The following is a 22538-nucleotide window of genomic DNA, read 5'->3' as shown; positions in this document are numbered from 1 at the left end:
TGTAAGAAAACAATACACTGAACCAATGACACTTGAGCCAAAAATTGAAAAATGGTAACTCATAACAGTTTAAGCAAAAAAAATTATGACCATTTACCTAATCTGATCCGAAAATTGAAATAGAAAACTGATGTGACTAATTTAAGCTTCAGATGATCTAGCAACTACAACTTAAGTCAAGAACAGAAGAAATTGTCTTTCAGTATAAGAAAAACACTGATCTGCTACGGAAAATTTAGTAGCAGAATAATAGAATTCAGTAGCAGATGACGGTTAGCTACGGATCTCCTACAGACACAAATCAGTAGCAGAACGTATCGTAGGGGATTGTTTCCTACAAAAATTACGTTCCGTAGGAGAACTGTCCTACAGAAAGTCACCTATAGATGGTTGAAGGAGATATTAGATATTTTGCTAGTAAAGGTCCGTAGGAGATTCTCACACAGCATCACTATGAATGTCGTAGGAGACTTTATCCCTCTTTTAGAAAAATGTATTAATAAAAAGCAATTTTAGATTGAAGGGAACTCTCACTTTATTTATATAATATATATATATATATATATATTATATATATATATATAAAAGAGAAATTTCTAGAAAAAAAATTAAAGGATACAAAGATTATATTATCAAACAAATAAACATGCTCTAAGCGGAGACATATACATCTATAAAATAGAAACATTAAAACAGTAGTAGCATTAAATTCCAGCACTTAAAAGTTGTAGTTGATCTTATCAAACCATAAATATAAACATGCAAGAGAAACAACATTATATTAAATACATCGCTAAGTTTCGGACGCAAAAAATCAATATAGAAGTCTAGTTGATACTATGCTAAGTTACATAATCGTCCATTGGCGCGTGCTTTCTCGAGCTCAATAATGTTTGTAATCTCAAGGTCCATGACTTTCCACGGTACATTAAGCTGCTTTGGCCAATGCAAAAGAAGAAATCTTAAGTTAACATCAAATAAATAAGAAATTCATAAAATAAATTGTATATAGCTTAGAGTGACACCAACTTCTCTTTTTCGAACACAAATTGCTTTAACTAAAATAACAGATACAAGAAATAAAAGCAAAGTGTCATGCTCCCAAAGTAAGACCAAGCAAGATGCTTATTCTAGCGCACAAAGTGGCAGCCATTGAAGAAAAACCTCAAGGTAAAATGTTCCCAGGCTTAGGCTTCAATTAATAGCTGCATAATTATGACTATGTGAGAGAAAAGTGTATACAAAATGAAACATGACATAACAATGTGTACCTCATCAAAAATCATGTAAATCCATGTGTAACCATCTTCACTTTCCTCATCAGCAAGGTAGCCATCTAAAATCATGTTCCGCACAATATCACAAGTTGAAAGGAGAACACCTTTGTCATATAAATCAATAAAATGATGGAATCAACAACCAAGAAGTTAGGGAAACCAGTATAAAAAATTCACTTAAAAGCAAACTCACACATTATCGATATAAAGACATTTTAGAAAAAAGCTTCAAAGAAACAATAATAATCAATTATTTGCTTCATAAGGTGGATTACAATAGAACATTGAATATGCATTTGAGAAAATGTCATATTTCAACTTAAACTTCAATGGCTATCAACCCAATTCAAGTGCCTAGTTCAACAATAAGAGTAAAATCTAGATTTGTTTCTTCCTACCAATTTTCTTGTCATATCATCAGGAAATTCCAAAGCATTATATTGAGTAATCTGAAAAAGGTGCAATAATATCAACAGACAAAGCACTAATGCAACCTGAAGTATGTACTGCAGTTCATATTCCCGAGATTTTGAAGAAGTCCGGAAGTATCTATATGGAAGTAAAGCAACAGTCAATATGTATGAACGAAATTTTGGACTTCATATTATAGCATCTCCATTTAAACATAGCCTTACTCTCTAATTTTCTCAGAAGGCCCAACAATGGAAAGTTCTTTTATCGAATGAGAAAGTAGTGTTTTAGGGGCCACAATCGATGCCCTCTTGACATAGTTATCACTGTGCCCTTATGCCTTTTCTTTCAATTTACAGATTCGAATTCCCATTTAAAGAAATGGGATGATACAGTCAGCGATCTCTGTTTTCTGATTGTTTAACAAAGCTCTGGCCTGGCATTGCCTTAGATGTTAAAAGGTGGAACAATCTAAAAAAAAAAGAAACATGGGATAAGACAAAGATGATTCCATCTAAAATTAGACCAAAAGGAAATGGAACCTAATAATAGTACAAAACAATTTCTTAGCAAATCAAAGACTCTCCTAAACACATAATTGTTAGTTAAGAATATTTAAAAACGACAAACAAAATGCAACAACAAATAAATGATGAACTGAAATTGAGTACCTTTGGAGCATGATGGTAACGCTTAAAGTGCAGCAATTCCATCATCATGGATCTTCGGTTTCTCTCAGTGCACAGAACCCGTTCAGTTCACAGATTTGGCTTCCTAATGAAACCAATCAGACAATACAATCTGCAATCTTTACTTTCCGATGGTCTGGCAAAGCCCTGGTCTGATATTGCATTTGAGGAGCAATATTTAAAGCGAAGACTATTACCGAATCGAAAGCAACTCATTTCACGCCGAATCCGAAGAAATCCTAGAAAGTTGGAAAATGAAGAGGAAATTAGAGATAAATTAAACTGAAGAACGAGATGGGAAAGCAAATAAAGAGAGGATGAGTAATGAAAGAGAACATGAAAAAGAAATAATAATCTATTTTTGAAACAGAAAAAGAAGATCCAAAGAAACATTACAGTGAATAACCATATCAGGGTTCCTGGAATGAAAAGGAACCTGCATTAGCCTGGCACCTGTAGTGAAGAGAAAACATTAGAAGAGAAGTAAACACAGTCTATAATAGCGTTAACGCTTTAACAAAATTCACAGCAAAAAAAAATACCTCAGAAACTCTTCCATAGAAAACCTAGGCTCAAGCATGTCGCGCGGATGAGAGTCCAAAGAGTCACTCTACGGAAAAGTGAGAGGAATAAGGAAGGTGAGAGAAGGCGTAGAAGCTTGACTCGATGGTGAGAGGGAGGCGTAGAGACTTTAAGAATAGTAAGAGGCAAAAGGATGCAGACTCGATGAAAGGAAGAGAAAGCCCTAGAAACTTTCGCATACCGCATCGTTTCTTAACAGCTGCCTAAGGATTTTCGATGAATTATAAGGGTAAAAGGGTACACTCAGATTAGAGGGTAACATTGGAATAATTGGTGCACAATATTGCATTTTCAACCGTTTGGATTCTCGATTTTTTTTAAAGCAACATCAATATCAATAACAAATAAAAATAATAAATAATAAATCTTAAAAAATAATAATAATTGGTTAAAAAAATTAATAATAAAAAATTAATTGTTGTAAATAAATATTTAAAAATTATTTTTCTAAGATTTTATTATAGAAAGATATACTCGTATTCTCAAGTCAAAATAGATAAAGGAAATTAAAACGGATAAGACATCAAAATAGGCTTAAGGTTTCTGGGGAAGTACCAGTTCAGGCTCAACGTTCAAAATAGCACCAATATAGACTTAACGTTTACAACATAATATCAATTTAGGCTCAACTTTTACAATATAGCATCAATTTAGGCTTCACGTACAAAATAGCACCAATATAGGCTTAACGTTTACAAAATAATACGAATTTAAGCTTAACGTTTACAAAATATATCCAATTTAAGTTAAACGTCACAATTAAATTAACCATATTATATTCTTCTCCTATTAACTTTATATGTTATCTTTTTATTTAGTTCTATTTTTTTATTTATTATAATACAATTAATTAGTATTCTTGCACATTAAAACCTTATATTTGTTGATGAAAAACAAATATAAGGTTTTAATGGGCAAGAATACTAATTAATTGTATTGTAATAAATAAGAAAATAGAACTAAATAAAAAGATAACATATCAAGTTAATAGGAAAAGAATATAATATGGTTAATTTAATTGTGACGTTTAACTTAAATTGGATATATTTTATAAACGTTAAGTTTAAATTCGTATTATTTTGCTATTTTGTACGTGGGGCCTAAATTGATGCTATATTGCAAACGTTGGGCCTAAATTGATATTATGTTATAAACGTTAAGCCTATATTGGTGCTATTTTGAACGTTGAGCCTAAATTGATACTTTTCCAAAACCTTAGCCCTATTTTGGTACCTTATCCCAAATTAAAAGGAAAAATATATTTAATGAAATTAAAATTCGTTTAAATGATTTTTTATTGTGTGTCGATTCATGTCACGTTATCGAGTTGCCAACAACTTTTTTATCACTAATTTTTATTTCAATTTAAGGGAGAAATTTTGTTCTACAAAAATTAGAAAATAAGTAAATATACAAAGTATATTATTATTATTATCTAACTCCTACAAATAAATAGGTAGCAGAAGCAATTAATTTGTAGGAGATTGTAGGTGAATTTTGGAGGGAATCTTCCCTCCAAAAATCTCCTACAACATTTTAAGATCTGTAGAAGACGTCGTAGGAGATCTCCTACAAAACAGTTTTGTAGGAGAAAGGGTAGCTATTTCATATCTTTCCTACAAATAGAAATTCTGTAGCAGATTTTCATAGCAGATTTGTGTTTTTCTTGTAGTGCAGTAAAAATTCATTGAGAAATATAAAGAACCTTATTGTAATAGTTGTCAAATCATAAATATTAATTAAAATAAATTAATATAAAGATTTATCAAGGGTATTTTTTATCCAAAAATTAGATTTATCCCTAGCATGCATATGAGTCACTATTTTTTTTTAAAGGACATATGGGTCACTATTAAATATTTCATTGTTTATTTTTATTTTAGTTATAGGCAGTATTTTTAAAAATAAACTATATCTATTTGAATTTTATATATAAACATTAATATTTTTTATATTTTTTTCCTTTTAGTTTCAATTTTCCATTTATACTATTTTTGTTATTTGTTCATTTATTTATTTATATTCAATTACTAAACTTAAGATGATTTATGAATTTTTGAGTTTTATATAAAGCATGCATATTAATTAAAATAAATTAGATTAAAGAATCTATTTAGGATATTCCTTGTCCAAAAAATATATTCATCCTAACATGCATATGAGTCACTGTTAAATACTATATCTCTATTTCATTGTTTATATGTTCCATTTGTAGGTAATTTTTGTTTGTTTATCTGGTATGGGTGTTTTATTAAATTTGTGGTCCAATACTTGAATGATTAATGAAGTCCCCTAAAAAGATACTTTAATTTGAAAATGATTAAGTATATAATTAAGCTAATTTCACTTAACTTTAGTTCTGTAATCAGTGATAGTGATATTAATAAGAATTATTTTTAAGAGAATTTCAACTCCTACAGTTCTTTCGATTTTATTACCTCTAATTATTATATATGATAATTTATTGTTTATCCTGTATTTATCATTATTCTTATTAAATCTGGCTTTGAATATATAGTAAAACTTTACTCGTGGAAGGACCATAATTGTTTACATCCATTTTTTATGTTTTTTTTTTTATACTTAATGTATAGCTTAACTAATTTTCACTGCAAGAAATTATTAAGTTAATGATCGATTTTAATGACTCAAATCAAATAAGTCATTAATTAACTACTGCAGTTGGTCATTAACCATTATATTGGTTGTTAACTTCTTGGAAAGCGTTTGCCATGTTGACAGCCACTTTAACCACTGAAATCTAATCTTTTAAAGACCATAATTTGGGTCATTAATTTTATTAATTTTTTATTTTTTTAAAGTCTTTTAATTATTACTTCCTTCGGTCCACAATAGAAGTCTTTTTAGAGAGTTTTTTTTATTCCACAATACATGACATTTTGCTTAAATCTATGCACATTAATTTACTTTTACCAAATATACCCCTATTTAAGTTGACTTTTTGTCTTTGGAATATATAAAGTTACTAGTGGATGCAATTATTACAAAGGTAACAAAGTCTTTTATTTAAAATTAATTACATTTCTTAATTAGTGTGAATTAACCTTAAAAGACTTCTATTGTGGAGCGGAGAGAGTAATTGTAAAGCCTGTTGCTTTTACTTTTTCACTTACTATCTGCATATCCCCTCTTTCTTTTTTGCTTCCTCACTCGAAAACCCTAACTCTTCTCCCATTTTTCCCTCAACTGCAGCCGCCGCTGCCTCATCTTGATCTGAACCAGCAACCATCGGCCTCTAACCTGTCTGTATTCACTGAACATCCTTATCACTGAGATCTACTCTTCATCTCATATCAGAGATTCATGGCTGAAACAAAACAACCGCAGCAAAGAAGCCAACACCGGTGAAGGAAATAGAAATGTCGACTCCGTCACTTCTACCCGATTTGTCCTCATTGGAATCGTGATTAGGTTTTTCCTGGTCTCAATCTACAGCGACTTCTAATCCTGGTTTGCAAAATTCGTCCATGGTTGCTTAAGGTGAGTAGGACTCTTGTTTCCTTGTTTGAACAGAAATATTTAATTAATTTCCCAAATTATTGATTTTGTACAATATGACTGGTTGTTGCATTTCTAAGGAGTTAAGGTATTATATTGTATGAAGCGAGTGTCTGTAGATGGAAAATCTTTCTCCTTTTCCATGAGTTTCATTAACATTAAGAAGAGTAGCATGCTGGAATCACAGGCCGGAGAACGTGGGAATACAGGCACTTCAAGTTTGATGAATCAAACTGTTAGCAAAAAAGCATTTTCACTGTAAGACAAGGTCCTTTTTGCTATTGGTTTTGTTGATTGGGTAATATATTGTTTGTATTGTCTATATAATTATTCTTGCAAATTGCTCTGCCAGCAAGACTTTAACTTTAACTAATGATCATTGAGAGTCTAGCAAATCTTATTTTGTTCCTCCCGTGTGAGATTCAATAGATCCACTATTAATTTTTTGTTTTGTCCCTTGTCCACTCTATTATGACTAGGAAATATTGGCAAAATGCCTTGCCATCAATTTTGTTTGCACTACAAAAAAAAATGATTATTGGGGACCCCTAAAATTGTCCCCAAAAGTTACAAAAATTGTCCCCTATATCTTTAGGAGACAATTTTATTCGTCCCCTTGATTTGTCCCCTATGCAAGCGTACCCGATGCTATAGGGGACAAAAAAGTTGATTTGTCCCCATTTTGGGGACGATCGTCATCCCTTACAATAGAGACAAGTCCTCATTTTGAAGGACGATTGTCGTCCCCATTTCTAAGGACGATTGTCGTCCCCGTACAAAGGAGGCGACTTTTACCCCTATTCTTAGGAGACGATTCTTTGTTCCCAAAGAAATGGACAATTGTTGTCCCTATGCAAAGGAGACAAATGTGGTCCCTAATCTTAGGGGACGCTTTTTTGTCTCTGAAAAAAGGGACAGTTGTCGTCCCTATCCAAAGGAGACGAATTTTGTCCTTATTCTTAAGAGACATTTTGTCTCCAAATAAAAGAACGATTATTGTCCCATGCATAAGAGATGGCCTTTTTCCGCAAAGAAACTTACAAGAAATAACAAAAAAAATTACTAGCAGGTGGAGAGAACACATATTTGAAAATTGAATTCGACAATGCTTCAAAACAATAACACTAAAACTTATAAGTAGAAATTATGCCAATAAAAATTATGTTAGAAGAGCACACTTACTATCAATTGTCTCCATATGAATGTTAACCGCTGCCAATTAATTCTACGAGACACAATCCCTTGACCAATGTTGCGGACCTGAGAACAAAGTATGTCCTTAAGGTAGATTTAAGGATGCAAATAGTTCTTTAAGAGATCATCATCATCATAACATATACGGCTGGGCGCGGATCTTGGAGATACTGGACCGGACCGAATATCCGAGGAAAAAACTCCGGAATTGGACCGGACCGTTGACTTTTTTTGGAGAACCGAACTGGATTGGACCGTTGACTTTTTGTCAAAGAACTGGACCGAACTGGACCGAAATTTATCCAGGACCGGACCGATAACCGGATTGGATTGGATTGGATTGGACCGGACTGAAATAACCGAAAGTTTAGCAATAATAAATTTATATTTCATACATTAACTTTATATAAATAGAAATATTATATAATATATAGTTATATATTTTGTAAGGTTTGGTAAACTAATTACAATAATATAAATTTATAATTTATTAATAAGGTATAACATTATTATATAGTCATAAAAATTATACTGATTAATTCCCGTTTATAAAATGAAATAAAAAATATTTACCTAAAATGTAGACATGGAGAATTGAACACCTAAACAAGTGGAACATTGTTAATCGTCTTAAACATCTAAACCAATTCTACTTCTTGTTAACCAATTCTACTTCTTGATGGCTAAGTACACTGAATTTTATAGTGAGAACGATGCTAATGAGTTGGTGGCACAAGTCACAAAGATTATTATTGCATTATTAGATGAGTATATAGTGCAAATGTGCAAGAAATGAATCTTGGAGCACATTCTTCTACTTTGGATGAAGCGGATGATGACATTGATGATGAGATTGATGATTATTTTTTGAATATTGATAAAGATAGGTCAATTGAGGGAGAATGGGAAAGATATGTTAATAAGGCACCTGAAAAATATGTAATTGAGTTTGACCTTCTATTGTGGTGGAAGGTTAATGCTATGCGATATCCTGCTTTATCCAAAGTTGTAAAAGATGTTTTTACAATTCAATGCTCAACTGTGGCTTCTGAATCTACGTTTAGCACAAGTGGTAGAACTTTGGATCAATTTAGGAGTTCTTTAACTCCTGCTACAGCTGCGGTTTTGATTTGTTGTCAAGATTGGTTAAAAACTTCAACTCAAGCTCTCAAGCATGAAGAAGAAGTTGAAGATCTTGAAGCTATTGAAGAAGGTAATATTTACTTAGCAATTATATTTGATAGTTTTATTTTAATTAAATGTTTATGAATACTAACTATATAACTGTTATTTAATTTGTAGATATTAGTTCAGATTCTGAAATTGCATCATCTCTTTTATCCATATTTCAATTGGATATCTAAGGTTTTTTTAACCGAATCAAATGCACTTTGGTAAGTATATTTTTTTCCTTTTACTTTTTGCTAGTGTGTTGATTAATTTTATTGAAGTGAAAGCTAATTAATTTAAGATTTGTTGATTCACTAATATGGTAAATTTTATATGTTTAGGTTGATGTTTGGCTTTTACTGCCTTTGCTTTGGAAAACAAAGAATTTGTTGTGTTAAGAAGATTCAATTACAAATTGGGATGATGATTAGAGAGATCTTGCTAATGAAGTGATGTTTTTTTTGAATTAAAAGTTGTTTGTTTTTATGGATTTGTTATTTTGTAACTTTGATTTTGTGGGTTTTTTTAGTCTTGTTGTCTACCGTAACTTTTTTAATACTTTGATTTTGTGGGTTTTTTTTAGCCTTGTTGTGTACTGTAACTTTTAATGAATGTTGTTTACTTCCTAAAAAAATATCATTTATTTCAAGTTATGTAATATTTTATTATCTTGTAAATTAAATTTTTAATTTATTTTTTAGGACTTAAACTATTAGATATTTATCCGAATCACCGAAAAATTATATTGGATTGGGCCGGAACCGAATCTCCGAATCCCCGAACTGGACTGGACTGAAATTTTGGGGCAATTCAATTCTGGAGATTTATTCTTTCAATCCAATCCTGGAGATTTCCTTTTATTAATCTCCGAATTTCAATCCAATACTGGAGATTCATGAATCCCCGACTTGGACCGAACTGTGCCCAGCCCTAATAACATAGCTATAAAAGTGTCCATCTTCTATTATATTGGATAGTAATTATATTAAACTGATATGCATTATTCCTAAATCCTGTAAGGTAGGAGATTCATGCTCTATTCCTAAATCCTGTAAGGTAGGAGATTCATGCTCTATGCTTATTTAATTAATCTATTTCCTTGACACTATATACATTTTATAAGCTTAATCTAACTAAGCATATTGAGAATTAGTGAATAGTAAGACCCAGAAATGTTTCAAAAATGAGAGCCAAATTTTTTTTTTTTTTGTTAGGAATGAAAAAACAGCAGTAATAGCTATACAAAGTGGTATCACATTGGTCATGCCAATAACAATGTTAATGAATCATATTTCAACATAAGCAAAATGAAAAATGAGTAACACAAGCAAAATAACCAAACATTGATTGATATACCAACTTCTTTGTGGCTTTAGTTTTATGGGCAGTTGCATAGCCTACATAGTTCCAAACTCACAAACTCCATTATTACATACCCCTGAATTAGAATTACAGATTGATTTTGAGGCAAACAGTTCATATTAGAATTTAGAGAGTGACAAGGAATGGATCAAATAAGAAAAGCCTAAGAGAAGAACTAGAAGCTTTGTTTTGATTAATCTTTGTTCCTAATCTCTTCTCATTAATATATACCATCAGCCTCACAATGAGATTGATCAAGTGGGGAGCAAGTAGAATTTAAGGTCAAAAATAGGTATATCTAATCTAAAAATAGATAAATACCTTCATATTGTACAACCTTTATTTTCCTTAAGCATTTAGCCTTTGTGGCAGCTCCACTATACAGATCGAACATGCAACATCTGAAACAGAACAAGTGATAAGATAAAAATTGTAATCCATAGACAGTTTTTGTGTCTTTTTGTGTAATTGTGAAATAGTTGTCCCATGTATATTGCAAGGATAAGTTTATTTATTAGTTTCATTTACAATTTTCTTGTAAAAGCCAACATAAGGATAACTTAAAAAGCATATATCTAAAATTTTAGAAAGCCAACCTGTGTCAAGAATTTGAATATCAACACCAGTGGCGACTAAAATTTTCTTTGTTCTTTTTCACAATATTGGACAAGTTTGCTGCAGGACTGGACCAACCTGTACCAAGTTTGCTGCAGGACTGGACCAACCTGTACCATTTATAAATAATGGCTTCCAAATACCTCGGGTTAGTTCAGCTAAGAAGGTACTTAATACTATCCAGAAGTTTTACCATCCTTGCTTTTACATATATAATATCATCGATCAGTCAACTGTAAACAACAGACCCCATTAGACGACTTCTTTCACCATCTTCTCTTCATATGTTTAATCAAGAACTTAGTAATTCAGTCAATCAGTAGCTACACTAATGCTTATTAAAAAAATCAAGGATTAAGGAAGAAAATAAGCACTAGTGGAAAAAAGACCACTTGCGTCGACCATTCAAGGACACTTGGGTCGGCTTTTTGAGCCGTGCATAAGCCCTCGACACAAAGGACCGATGCAAATGATACATTTTTTATTAAAAAAATAAATTAAAACAATTTGGATTGAATGGAGCTCTATATGATACCAAATAGCACCTAAGCAAAATTAAATTGATTAAACTTTGATAATAAAAAAACAATTCTAAAGAAGGCAATCATTCAATTTCACGCACTAAGTGAAGAAGCATACTCTAATATTTCCACTAATTGGAAGCCAATGTGAAATGTTTGATAAAATTATGGAAATGAAAAATAAATAAAATCCCATTAGAGAATATAAATGCTCGCAAGAATATCATTTTCAAATATATAATTAAGAAACTTCAACTTGCCATGCAATGCAAAATAAGGGAAAGCAAAATTCTGACAAATATCCATTTCATTTATTGGAAAATTTCAAAGTTGGATACAGAAAAATGTCATTTCACATATCTTTCTAAAGTCAACTGACATTCCAGAACCAAAAGATATAATTAAAGGAACTTGAAAGAAAAGAAAGTGACATTAGATGACAAAATTATTGATACATTTAAGAACTAACAGTAAACTTATGAGGAAAAAGCTCATCAAACCAAGATATTTGATGCATTGTTGTTGAGCTTTTTGCCTATGACATTTTTCAATACAATTCTACCTACATAGCATTTTGAGATTCTGAACCGACAAGCAAAATAAAGCTAAATGGAGAAGAGTAAAGTTTATCTCATTTGACCCCTGCTAAATAGGGTTAGCAATTATAGATATTGGAAACATAACGTCGAAATTAAGCAGGCCACAATAGAAATATAACTTCATAAGCCCATAGGACATACTCCAAAACACAGAATAACAATATGTTAAAAAAAACCACAGAATAAAACTAGAAAACATTAAGAACACAACAAAGAAGTAAAATTAAACCCTTGAAGACATGGACCTATACAAAAAGAGCATATAAGTATGTCTTCAAAGCATATTTCATGTTCAGATTACTGATACATACTTCTTGCATCACAGACATCTACTGAAGAATTGAGGAACCAAATTATCTAAATTGTTGAAAAGCCCGACAAAAGCAGGTTGTACATACTAGAAAGTATTTTATCAAATGAAACTACAGAGACAAAAATGTTAGAGAGATAAGGAGATTTAAGAGAGTAAAATATCATAAAACTGAATTACTTTATTAATGAAAGAAAGATGGGTATTTATACAATCAGAAAAACTAAAAGTGTTACACGTGTTAAGTAACAATAGGTGGGAAAACTTCAGCTTGGTAAATCTTCATTCCAAGACCCCCCCTTCAAGCTGAAGTACTCATCGATAAGAAACCAATCTTAGTCATGATAGCAGGTTGATCTGCAGTATTGACATAAGGTGTTTCAATGAAACCTTCCATATATTTGTCACGAACTACATGACAGTCTATGTCAATGTGCTTGGTCTGTTCATGAAAGACAGGGTTAGCGGCTATGTAGATTGCTGCTTGATTATCACAATTCAGTGGTATAGGCAAAAGAACTTGAACATTGAATTCCTGTAACAAGAAACTTAACCACTTTAATTCGCACACAGTTGTTGCCATGGCTCTGTATTCTGCCTCTGCATATGAGCGGCTCACAGTGTTTTGTTTCTTGGATTTCCAAGAGATAAGAGAATCACCTAAGAAAACACAATAACCTGTAACTGATTTCCTTGTCTGTTTACATCTCCCCCAATCCGCATCACAATAACTTGTTAACTTGAGATTATTCTTTGCTGGATAAAACAATCCCAAGTGAGCAGTTCCTTTAAGGTACTTCAGAACATGATGAGCTAGATCCATGTGCAACTGAGTTGGCTTACACAAGAATTGGCTTAGCTGTTGTGTCACAAAAGAAATATCCGGCCGTGTAAAACCAAGATATAACAATCTCCCAATTATCTTCCTGTAATTTTCAGGGTTTTCCAATGGTGGAGAAGGTTCATCAAACAATACTCCACTTGGTATAGGACTACTAACCTCACTAGCTTGAAGTAAACCAGCATCAGTGAGCATTTCAGAGATGTATTTGTGTTGTGAGAGGAGTAGACCAGCCTCTGATCTAGCAATTTCAACCCCTGGGAAGTATTTGGCATGCCCCATATCTTTAATAGTAAAAGCTTCATCAAGGGCCTTTTTGACTTCTACTATAAGATGTTCTGACGATCCTGTGATTAATGCATCATCAACATAAATCACAATTGCCACAAATCCTAAATCAGTTCTCTTAGTGAAGAGACAATAATCATGATAAGATTTAACAAAGCCTAAGGACAATAATTTTCCTGTGAATTCTTTGTACCACTGTCACCCGGCTTGTTTTAAGCCATATAAGGACTTAGTTAACCTGCACACTTGGCCTGGTTGTGCCTTTTTATACCCCGGAGGTGGATCAAGATAAATCTCTTCATCTACATAACCATGTAGATAGGCATTGTTGATATCCACTTGGTGAATAGGCCATTGGAAAGCGGCAGCAAGAGCAAGAAAATTTCTCACAGTTGTAGTCTTGGTAACTGGAGCGAAGCTTTCTGTGTAATCTATGCCAAACTGTTGCTTATAGCCTCTGGCTACTAAGCGAGCTTTATATCTCTCAACTGATCCATCAGGGTTGTATTTGACTCGAAAAACCCATCTGGCACTAATAGTGGTCCTATCAGGAGGCAGAGTGGTAAGAAACCAAGTATTGTTTTCTTCAAGAGCATCTAGCTCTTTATCCATGGCTTGAGTCCAATTTGGATCCTCACAAGCCGCAGCATAAGAAGTGGGTTCAGGAATCTTAACAATCTGAGCAAGAAAGGCACAATGAGAGGGTGAAATTTGAACATTAGGTGTAATAGAAGAAGCTATTTTGGAGCTAACATTGTTAACCACAAAATCTTGCAGCCAATTTGGAGGTTTGCTGTGTCTAGTGGAATGTCTGATTGGTAAAGGAGAATTTTTTGGTGAAGAAACTGGGGACATAGAAATAGCATCAGTAGAAGAAGAAGGAGAATTTGGAGGTGTTTGAAGAATTTCAGGTTCAAAAGAAGAATTGTTTGGTTCTGGTCTTTGATGAATAGAAGTGTTGATCGGGGTAGAAGGGGATATGTTGGAAATAGCAGTAACCGTGTCAATTAGATTGTTATCATGGCTGAGGGATACATTTTCAATAGGAATTGGCACAATGATTTGTGGTGATGAATAGGTAGGAAGTGAAGTAAAATTAGGTGATTTATGATAGGGAAAATGTGTTTCATAAAACACAATGTCTCTAGAGACCATGTGTCTCTTGAGGTCAATGTTATAAACCCTAAAACCTTTTTGGCCAGGTGCACTTCCGAGATACACAGATTTGAAAGCTCTATCTTCAAACTTGAGTTTATGAGGTCTTGTGTTAGTAATATAGCATAAGCAACCAAATGTCTTGAACACTGACAGATTTGGTTGGGTAGAATATAGAAGGACATATGGACTCCGCCACTGTAAAACCTTGGTTGGTAGAACATTAATGATAGCAGCAGCATGTAGCATGGCATATCCCCAAAAATGAATGGGCAAACTGGACTGTTTGAGTAAAGCTCTGGCAATTTCCGTCAAATGCCTGTGCTTACGTTCTACAACCCCATTTTGTTGGGGTGTGTGAGCACAACTCTTTTCATGCACCAAGCCATGTGATTTGAAAACTTGTTGGCTTTGAAGTGAGGTGAATTCAGTTCTAATTCGCTTGACTCTTGTAGAAAATTGAGTATGAACCATTCTAAAGAAATCATCAAGCAATTGAAACACATCTGACTTTGATGCAAACAAGAAAATCCAAGTACATCTTGAAAAATCATCAACAATAGTTAACATGTATCTAGAACCATTACAGGTAGATTGCCTATAAGGTCCCCATACATCTACATGAATCAAATAAAAAATAGCTTGTGTTTTAATAGAACTTACAGGGAAAGATGTTCTAGATTGTTTAGACTTGTGACAAACCTCACAAACTAAACTAATAGACGAATCAGGCAGCTGAGGTAAAAGCTTAGACAAAACCTGATTTGAAGTGTGCCCCATTCTAGAATGCCAAAGGGAAATAGAATCGGCTGGTGTTGTAGAATTAACCAAGCAAGCTGCATCCTTGCCTTTATTCATAAATTGCTCTAAAATGACATTGTCAAAAGATGAATGCATAAGCAAATACAATCCATCTTGAAAAACTCCAGCAGCAATAGGCAACTTAGAGGCCTGGTCCTGCAATAAATAGCAATTGTTGTAAAATTGAAGTGTGAAATTAGGATTATCCTGTAACAATCTTCCAGCAGAGAGTAAGTTGAATTCAAAATCAGGTATATACAGGACTTCTTTCAACTGTAGCTTAGAACTGAGTGTAACAACTCCAGTCTTTGTTACTTGCTGTGTTGAGCCATCTGGCATGAAAACTTGCCTAGAGGCATTTGAACAAGTAATTTCACTAAGCAGATTGAGATCTTTGCACATGTGCGTTGAGGCACCTGAATCAATGATCTAATCTGAATTGGCATGTGAAAAATAGGAAGATAGTTGTTTACCACATGCAGCAAAGGCTGTGTAATCAGATTTGTTACTGTTGCTGCTAGATGCTAAATCTTTGCCTTTGAGTAATCGCTACACTTCTTGACTCACTAGGCGAAGAACATCTTTCTCCATTGATTTTGCAGTTGAGGAATGAGTACGGTATTCAACTTCATCATCACTATTATCAACTTCAAGTGGACTGTCCCTGCTATACAAAGCAGTAGAGTTGGAATTCTTGCTATTAGAGGAGTTTTTATTTCCTTTGAACCAGTCAGGAAATCCATGGATTAAGAAACATTCATCCTTAGTATGTCTATTTCTTTTGCAGTGAGTGCAGAACTTCTCAGCCTTGTTATCTCTACCCTTTCCTTTATGAGTTTTTTTCTAAGTGGATTCATTTCTAGGTGTAGAAACCCTAGGGATCGCATTAGCAAAATCAATTAGGTTTTCAGCATTGAAACCTTTCTGTTTTTCGATTTGCTGAACCATAGCATATGCATTATTTAATTCAGGAATAGGATCAATGAGCAAGATCTGATTCACTACATTATCATAATCCAGATTTAATCCATAAAGAAACTTCATAACTCTATCACTCCCATCTAACTCCTGGATAATTTGTTTAGATTCACCACAAGCGCAAGCAGTAGAAGGCTGTAAAGCTGTTATTTCATCCCAAATTCGTGTAAGCCTTAGAAAATAAGAGGATATAGAAAGACTTCCCTGAGTAATTCTGCAGAGTTCTTGTTTCAGATGAAACAATTGGAGCCCATTTTTCTCAGCAAATCGTTGTTCTGCTTCCTTCCAAAGTGCACGAGCAGAAGTTGCATATATGAAGCAAAGTGCTACATCTTTCTCCATTGAATTTAGCAGCCATGAAAACACCAAACTATCAAGTGCGCACCATTTATCATAATCCGATGCTGATATCGATGGTTTCAGATCATCCTCCATGATGAACATCAACTTCCTCTTTGCTCTGAGTGCGTGAATCATAGAATGACTCCACAGTATGTAATTGCTATTTCTGACTAGAAGTCCAGAAACTAGAACGATTCCTGGATTATCATTAGAGAAATTACTTCTGAATTGTGAATTCTCAATCTCCTCCTCTATTGGATCGAATGAATCGTTAGGTTTCTTTCCTTCATCGTTTGCACCAGATCTGCCTGATTTGTTCCCCTGCGATGTTGAATCATCACCGCTTTTATTTCCGCCATCGGTTTGAGAGGTGAGAGCCACATGGAGATAGCTAGGTTTAGTCATGGTGAACGAGAAAGAAGAATAAAGAAGACGATTCTAGGTTAGCAGTTGCTCTGATACCATGTTAGAGAGATAAGGAGATTTAAGAGAGTAAAATATCATAAAACTGAATTACTTTATTAATGAAAGAAAGATGGGTATTTATACAATCAGAAAAACTAAAAGTGTTACACGTGTTAAGTAACAATAGGTGGGAAAACTTCAGCTTGGTAAATCTTCATTCCAAGAAAAAACGATTAAAAAGTAATAGGAAATTGAGTTATCTTAATAAACAATAGGCAAAATCCAGAGCAGATGATAATGACCTCACAGAATTCAAAAGCCTCCTGTTCACAACCTGGCTAGCTTCCATAGGCACCATAAGATCCAAATCTCTTAATAAATTCAATTCTGGTTAGTATACTCAAAGTGTTGAGATAAATGGAGACAGGTCAAGTAGCTTACCAAAGAGCTTGAGATCCCCATGTTCGAGAGCTGGAACTTAACCAAATGGATGCACAATCCAGACATGGATTATGATATGAATTTCGTTATTAGGGTAATAAAATGAACTCTACTTAACTCTGGTACGCAAGTGGTTCAAGTATAGCATGAAATGTGTACATACATCATGAAATGTGGGACATATGTTAACGAAATTTCTTTTTCTTTTAGTAAATAACTATTTGAAAAAGAATAGCAAAGATAACCTTTAAACTGTAATCCCGAAGCTACAGAAAATTTATTCCAAAAGCGAAATAATTTGACCCACCTCAACAACAACAATTAGAGCACTTGTCAAGTCAGTGCCTGTCTCCATTGAACCCAAACGTGAATCTCCAATTTCGCCTGATATAAACTGTAGTATAAAAGCAACTCCATTCAGTAATTACTTTTTTATGGCAAAAAATGCAAAAAAAAAAAAATATATAAATAACTTGAATGGCATTCAACTTAATATTCCCCTCATCATACACATTTAGGACACATGCATCCAACTTGCTAAATAATTAGATAGTACAATGTATCTATGCTATACATATCTGTTCTGCAAACCATCTTGCTTATTCCATTTCCATTAAAGCAGCTCAATGATATGCTCAACATCAAGGGTTTAGGAGAATACTGATTGCATTTATTTCAAGCAAAGAAGCTGCAAAATAGACACAATTTTTAGATTAATTGATTAAGTAAACCTGAAAAATTATATGCTATTGTATAAGTTACAAAGTTTATATCATGAATTGCAAGGATGCACAATGAACAAAAAAGGAACCACACATGAGTTTACATATGCAAAGAACTTTTAATAGAGGCGAAGAAGGAACCAACTGCAAAATTATTTGTTAGCAGAGCTCATGGAATCCTCAGTGTGTTTAGCAAAGTGATTCTATGAAACAAACATAAGCTTAAAAGTTGATATTTGAAATCTACTCAGACAAGAAATTGCTACTTCTTATCATATGCTTGGTAAAAACCATCTATGGTCGGAGAGACAGAACAATTGCAAAACAAATTGCAAGGGTTTAATTAGATCCAATCCCAAACAATCAAGAATCAAATCTAATTAAATTTTAATTTTAATCAATTTATCAGAAATAGAAAAATTAAATTTTCAAGGAAATGAAAAACTAACCTTGAAAATTCATCTTACCTGATGAGGTTCCAGTCTACAATTCCGCTTCTCAATGTTGCAGACCTATCCTTGATGTGTGAATTTATCGATTGCTTTTGAATTCATCGAACCAGACTTTAGAGAAATTAAAAGGGATATAGGAAGGCAAATGGAGAGAAGAGAAATTAAAAGGATATATGAAGGCAAATGGAAGGCAAATGGATGGAGATGGTGAGCGTACTGTAAGAGAGAGGGGAAGGTTTAACACTAAACAAAAAGGGAAAGAATATGGAAGAATAAAATTAGGTTATTGAGAAAGGGGATTTGATACACAAAAGGAAGAAGAAAGAATAGAAGCAACGTGTTAAACAAATTCAATTCGATTTTGTCCCCTAACGTTAATAAGTTTACATATATAAATAGATTTAATTTTTATTAATTAAACTTGTCCCCTATTTTAGTTTAAAAAGGTAATTGGAGACAATAATTATAATTGTCTCCCGTATTAATTCCAGAACTAAGATTACGGACAAAATTGTAACTTGTCCCTAATTATTTGTACTCAAAACTCAATTTTTTTGTAGTGTTGCGAGTAATTTAGATTGCAACTTATATGGCTGCTTAGTTGGAAATCTTTCTTTTGCAGCTTTGGTCCATATATGCAGCTAGTAGTACAGTACCCATACCGTTCCTGAAGGAAACAGATGCAGGATCTTGGTCACTTTCTTGAACAAAATCATGGGGTTAAGTAGTCGATTATTGCCAATCTTAATTGTCATATGTATATTCAACTCTCTTTTCTCTTTTTCTTTAAAATTCTATTATTATTATGTCTACTAATCCATTTTGAATTAATCAGGGATTATTCACTTGAGAGCAAAGGTAGAAGTTCTCATATCTTGAGATCTAATGAAGGAGTTTACTTCATATATCTCCTTCCACCCATTATATCCAATTGCTGGGCAAGTACTTTATGCATGAGTTACTTCGAATCTCAACCTTTTTATTTTGCTTATATTTGTCTTCTCTGTCTTTGACTTTAGATCCCTTTCTCCTTCTAAAGAAAGAGAAAGATTTTGACTTGCTTCTACTATTCTGATTTTCACCATTACCAGTGGTGATGTCGTTTTCGTTTGTGCTGGTGTGATTAGGAATTTGATGATCATCTAATAAAACCATGTTTGGAAGAATGAAGTTGTTCATAGAATCGGTGGAAGAGCCGTGACATATAGGAAGGGGGAGCTACCCATTTTCACCATTAATGGAGCATGCAACCACGGAAGCAATATCTAGGGCCAGTGAGATCAAGATCAGATTAATTCAATTATTCCTCTCCTCTGCATATCCGAGCTCTGTACGTCAACAAAGTGATTTTTCATTTCAATTATGAATTCCATTCAATTAAAGTTGCTAGTTGTTTCTTTATGATATAAGTTTTACTTGATTGGATCTAGTTAGTTGTTGATATTTGCTTGATTGCAGTTAATAACAATTTGTGAAGGAATGATTGAGATTAGCAGGGAGAATTCGAGGCATGTGAAATCAAGATCAAATGAATTCAATTATGCTTCTCATCTTCATATCTGAGCTTGGTACGTCAACAAAGTGCTTTTAATTTCAATTATGAACTCCATTCAATTCAAGTTGCTAGTTGTTGCTTCATCATATAAGTTTTACTTGTTTGGATCTAGTAAGTTGTTGATATTTGTTTGATTGTAGTTGATAACAATTTGAAATTTGAGAAATTCTAGCCTAGCCAATGATGTTTCTTCGTTCTATTGATATTTAATTTATTATGTTCGATTGGATCTGAGGTACATTTGAGCTGAAAAATACATATGGAGCTCTAATCTTTGACTTGCTGAATATGTATTATTTTCTTCAAGATTTAATTTGATCAGCTAGTTAAAACAAGTATTTCATCAGTCATTTTTTCTGATTATTTGAATTTAGTTGCAGTAATTTGGTAAAATCATTTAAGGGCCGTTAATTAGTATGATGTCCTCTGTTTTTAGAATCACCGTAGTGGTGGGAGTAGCATTGACATGCACCGATTTTGGCCATTTGATAATTCATACTCTTCTTTTTGTTGTAAATACAGGCAATGATAGCTATGTCGTTCAAAAAGTACTTGAGACTTTGTGATGACCAACGATGTGGGTTGATTCTGATTTGAATGCATTAAAGAAGTATACATACATCTGATTTGAATGCATTAAAGAAGTATACATATAGAAAGCATATTTTTGCACGTCTAGAGAAACTTGTTGCTGCTAGAGGTATAAACTACTTCTCTTTTGCAGGAATCTGCTTAAACTTAAACTATTCTTCTGCAGTAATCTGCTTAAAACTTGTTCTTCCAGTTGTGATCCCCTCAAGTTGGGGGGGGGGGTGTGGGGAGTTTTGGGTAGAGTTCATACACTTGAACAAGTTTTTATGTGGTTCTTACTGTCATTATGTCCGGAAAAGCTGTGTTGAAGCTAAGTTGTGTTGAACCTGAGAGTAATCACGAGTAAATTTGGTCTTTATTTTGGAAGTGCAAAATTTTCGTCTTGTAGTTTGTTTAGTGATACTGGGTTTTTAAAAACACCCAGTCATTTAGGAAGCTGCAGTTTTTTTTTTCTTTTTTTGCTTTGAAGACTTTTAAACAAGTTCTGGTCTATGCTCTTAGTTTTTTCTTCTTTCCTAACATGCTTCTTTGATCAAATTCTTACTGAAGTTAAACTAAACCAAAGAACCAAATGTTTACAGATAATAAATGTGTAAACTTTGATATATGGGTTATACTTTGCTAAACAAATGAATGTTTTCTACTAGAGTTGGTTATACTTTGCTAAACAAATGAATGTTTTCTACTAGAGTTGTTAGATAATGAAAGTTTGATCAAAGCTTAACTTTACATATTCTTATTCCTATATGAAATTGAATTTATCGTGGTTTGAATTGTATACACGGAGGAGAAATGCAGCACAATCTCTGTACACATCTTAGGTAAGAATAGGAAAGAAAGTTTGTACAGCTAACTAAGGCTAGTTTGACCTTCATTTCTTTCTTTTTTTTCTTACATTATCTGCATAAATCTCTTTAGAGAGGCAAGAGAAGATTGAGAAAGGATTGTAACTTTTTAATGTGAAAGTGTACATTGTTTACACATTTATACATTATGTAAGAAACAGATTAAGGAGTCTTAGTATGAGAGTTGTCCAACTTTTTCATTATTTGTATACAATTTAATTTATCTTTGGTGCCTATAGTCAATAATCTATTTTTCAATGTTTTAGTCATTATGCAGTAGACATGTACGTTTTAGTTACTTTCTTAATTGGAAGGAACTCTCTTCAATCCAAAGTTAATTCTCTATTTTTGTGCAAATTAATTGCTTTCCAAATATAAAAATATATCCAGTTTACGACGGAAAATTCGTCGCAAAATACCACCAATTCCGTCAGTAAAACATGGATATGAATATTTCCGAAGCAGATTTAGCGACTGCTTTTTTTGGGTTTGCGACTGAATATTTAGTCAGTAACTTAACGACATTGGTTTACGACTGTGTATGTTGGTCGCGAAGTTCCTGACTAAATCAAGAAAATGGTCAGTAACCTCTTACCGACCAGCTAGTTACTGACTGAACGCAATTCGTCGTTAACTTATGAAATTCGGTCAGTAAATGCATTTAGGGACCGAATTGCGACTGAATTTTCTGTCCGTACTGTTGATTTTCTTGTAGTGTTTTTAGAATAGTATAATTAATTAATACTAGTCTATTACTAATTATTTAATTTAATTAATTTTATATTTTTAAGTGGGTGATTATCATATTGATAGTCTTTTGGTCTTCTTTTTTTTTTAAACGAGTCTTCGAGCCTTTAAGAAGGCTGGAGTCAG

The 22538-nt window shown here is 33.1% G+C and overlaps 2 long non-coding RNA genes across 12 annotated transcripts; one reads left to right on the top strand and one right to left on the bottom strand.

Moving 5' to 3' along the window:
* Positions 1 to 707: 707 nt before the first annotated feature.
* On the bottom strand, positions 708 to 3130 carry LOC136224183 (uncharacterized). 5 transcript variants are annotated; one of them, XR_010686315.1, is made up of 7 exons: positions 2920 to 3130; positions 2774 to 2830; positions 2360 to 2616; positions 1913 to 2159; positions 1772 to 1826; positions 1272 to 1381; positions 708 to 933 (listed from the first exon to the last, which is right to left on the bottom strand). It is a non-coding gene; the product is annotated as an uncharacterized lncRNA (long non-coding RNA). The 5 variants fall into 5 exon arrangements; XR_010686318.1 differs by having other exon boundaries at positions 1272 to 1336; XR_010686314.1 differs by having other exon boundaries at positions 1272 to 1826.
* Positions 3131 to 6113: 2983 nt separating this feature from the next.
* LOC136223983 (uncharacterized) lies at positions 6114 to 21437 on the top strand. 7 transcript variants are annotated; one of them, XR_010686235.1, is made up of 7 exons: positions 6114 to 6460; positions 6666 to 6736; positions 10876 to 10985; positions 19297 to 19431; positions 19510 to 20004; positions 20133 to 20242; positions 20752 to 21437. It is a non-coding gene; the product is annotated as an uncharacterized lncRNA (long non-coding RNA). The 7 variants fall into 7 exon arrangements; XR_010686233.1 differs by lacking the exon at positions 10876 to 10985; XR_010686236.1 differs by lacking the exon at positions 10876 to 10985 and having other exon boundaries at positions 6559 to 6736.
* Positions 21438 to 22538: the final 1101 nt, after the last annotated feature.

This window comes from Euphorbia lathyris, chromosome 3 (genome assembly GCF_963576675.1).
Source record: "Euphorbia lathyris chromosome 3, ddEupLath1.1, whole genome shotgun sequence".
Lineage (NCBI taxonomy): Eukaryota > Viridiplantae > Streptophyta > Magnoliopsida > Malpighiales > Euphorbiaceae > Euphorbia > Euphorbia lathyris.
The sequence above is the reverse complement of the archived record's forward strand: the minus strand, read 5'-3'. Positions and strand labels throughout refer to the sequence as shown.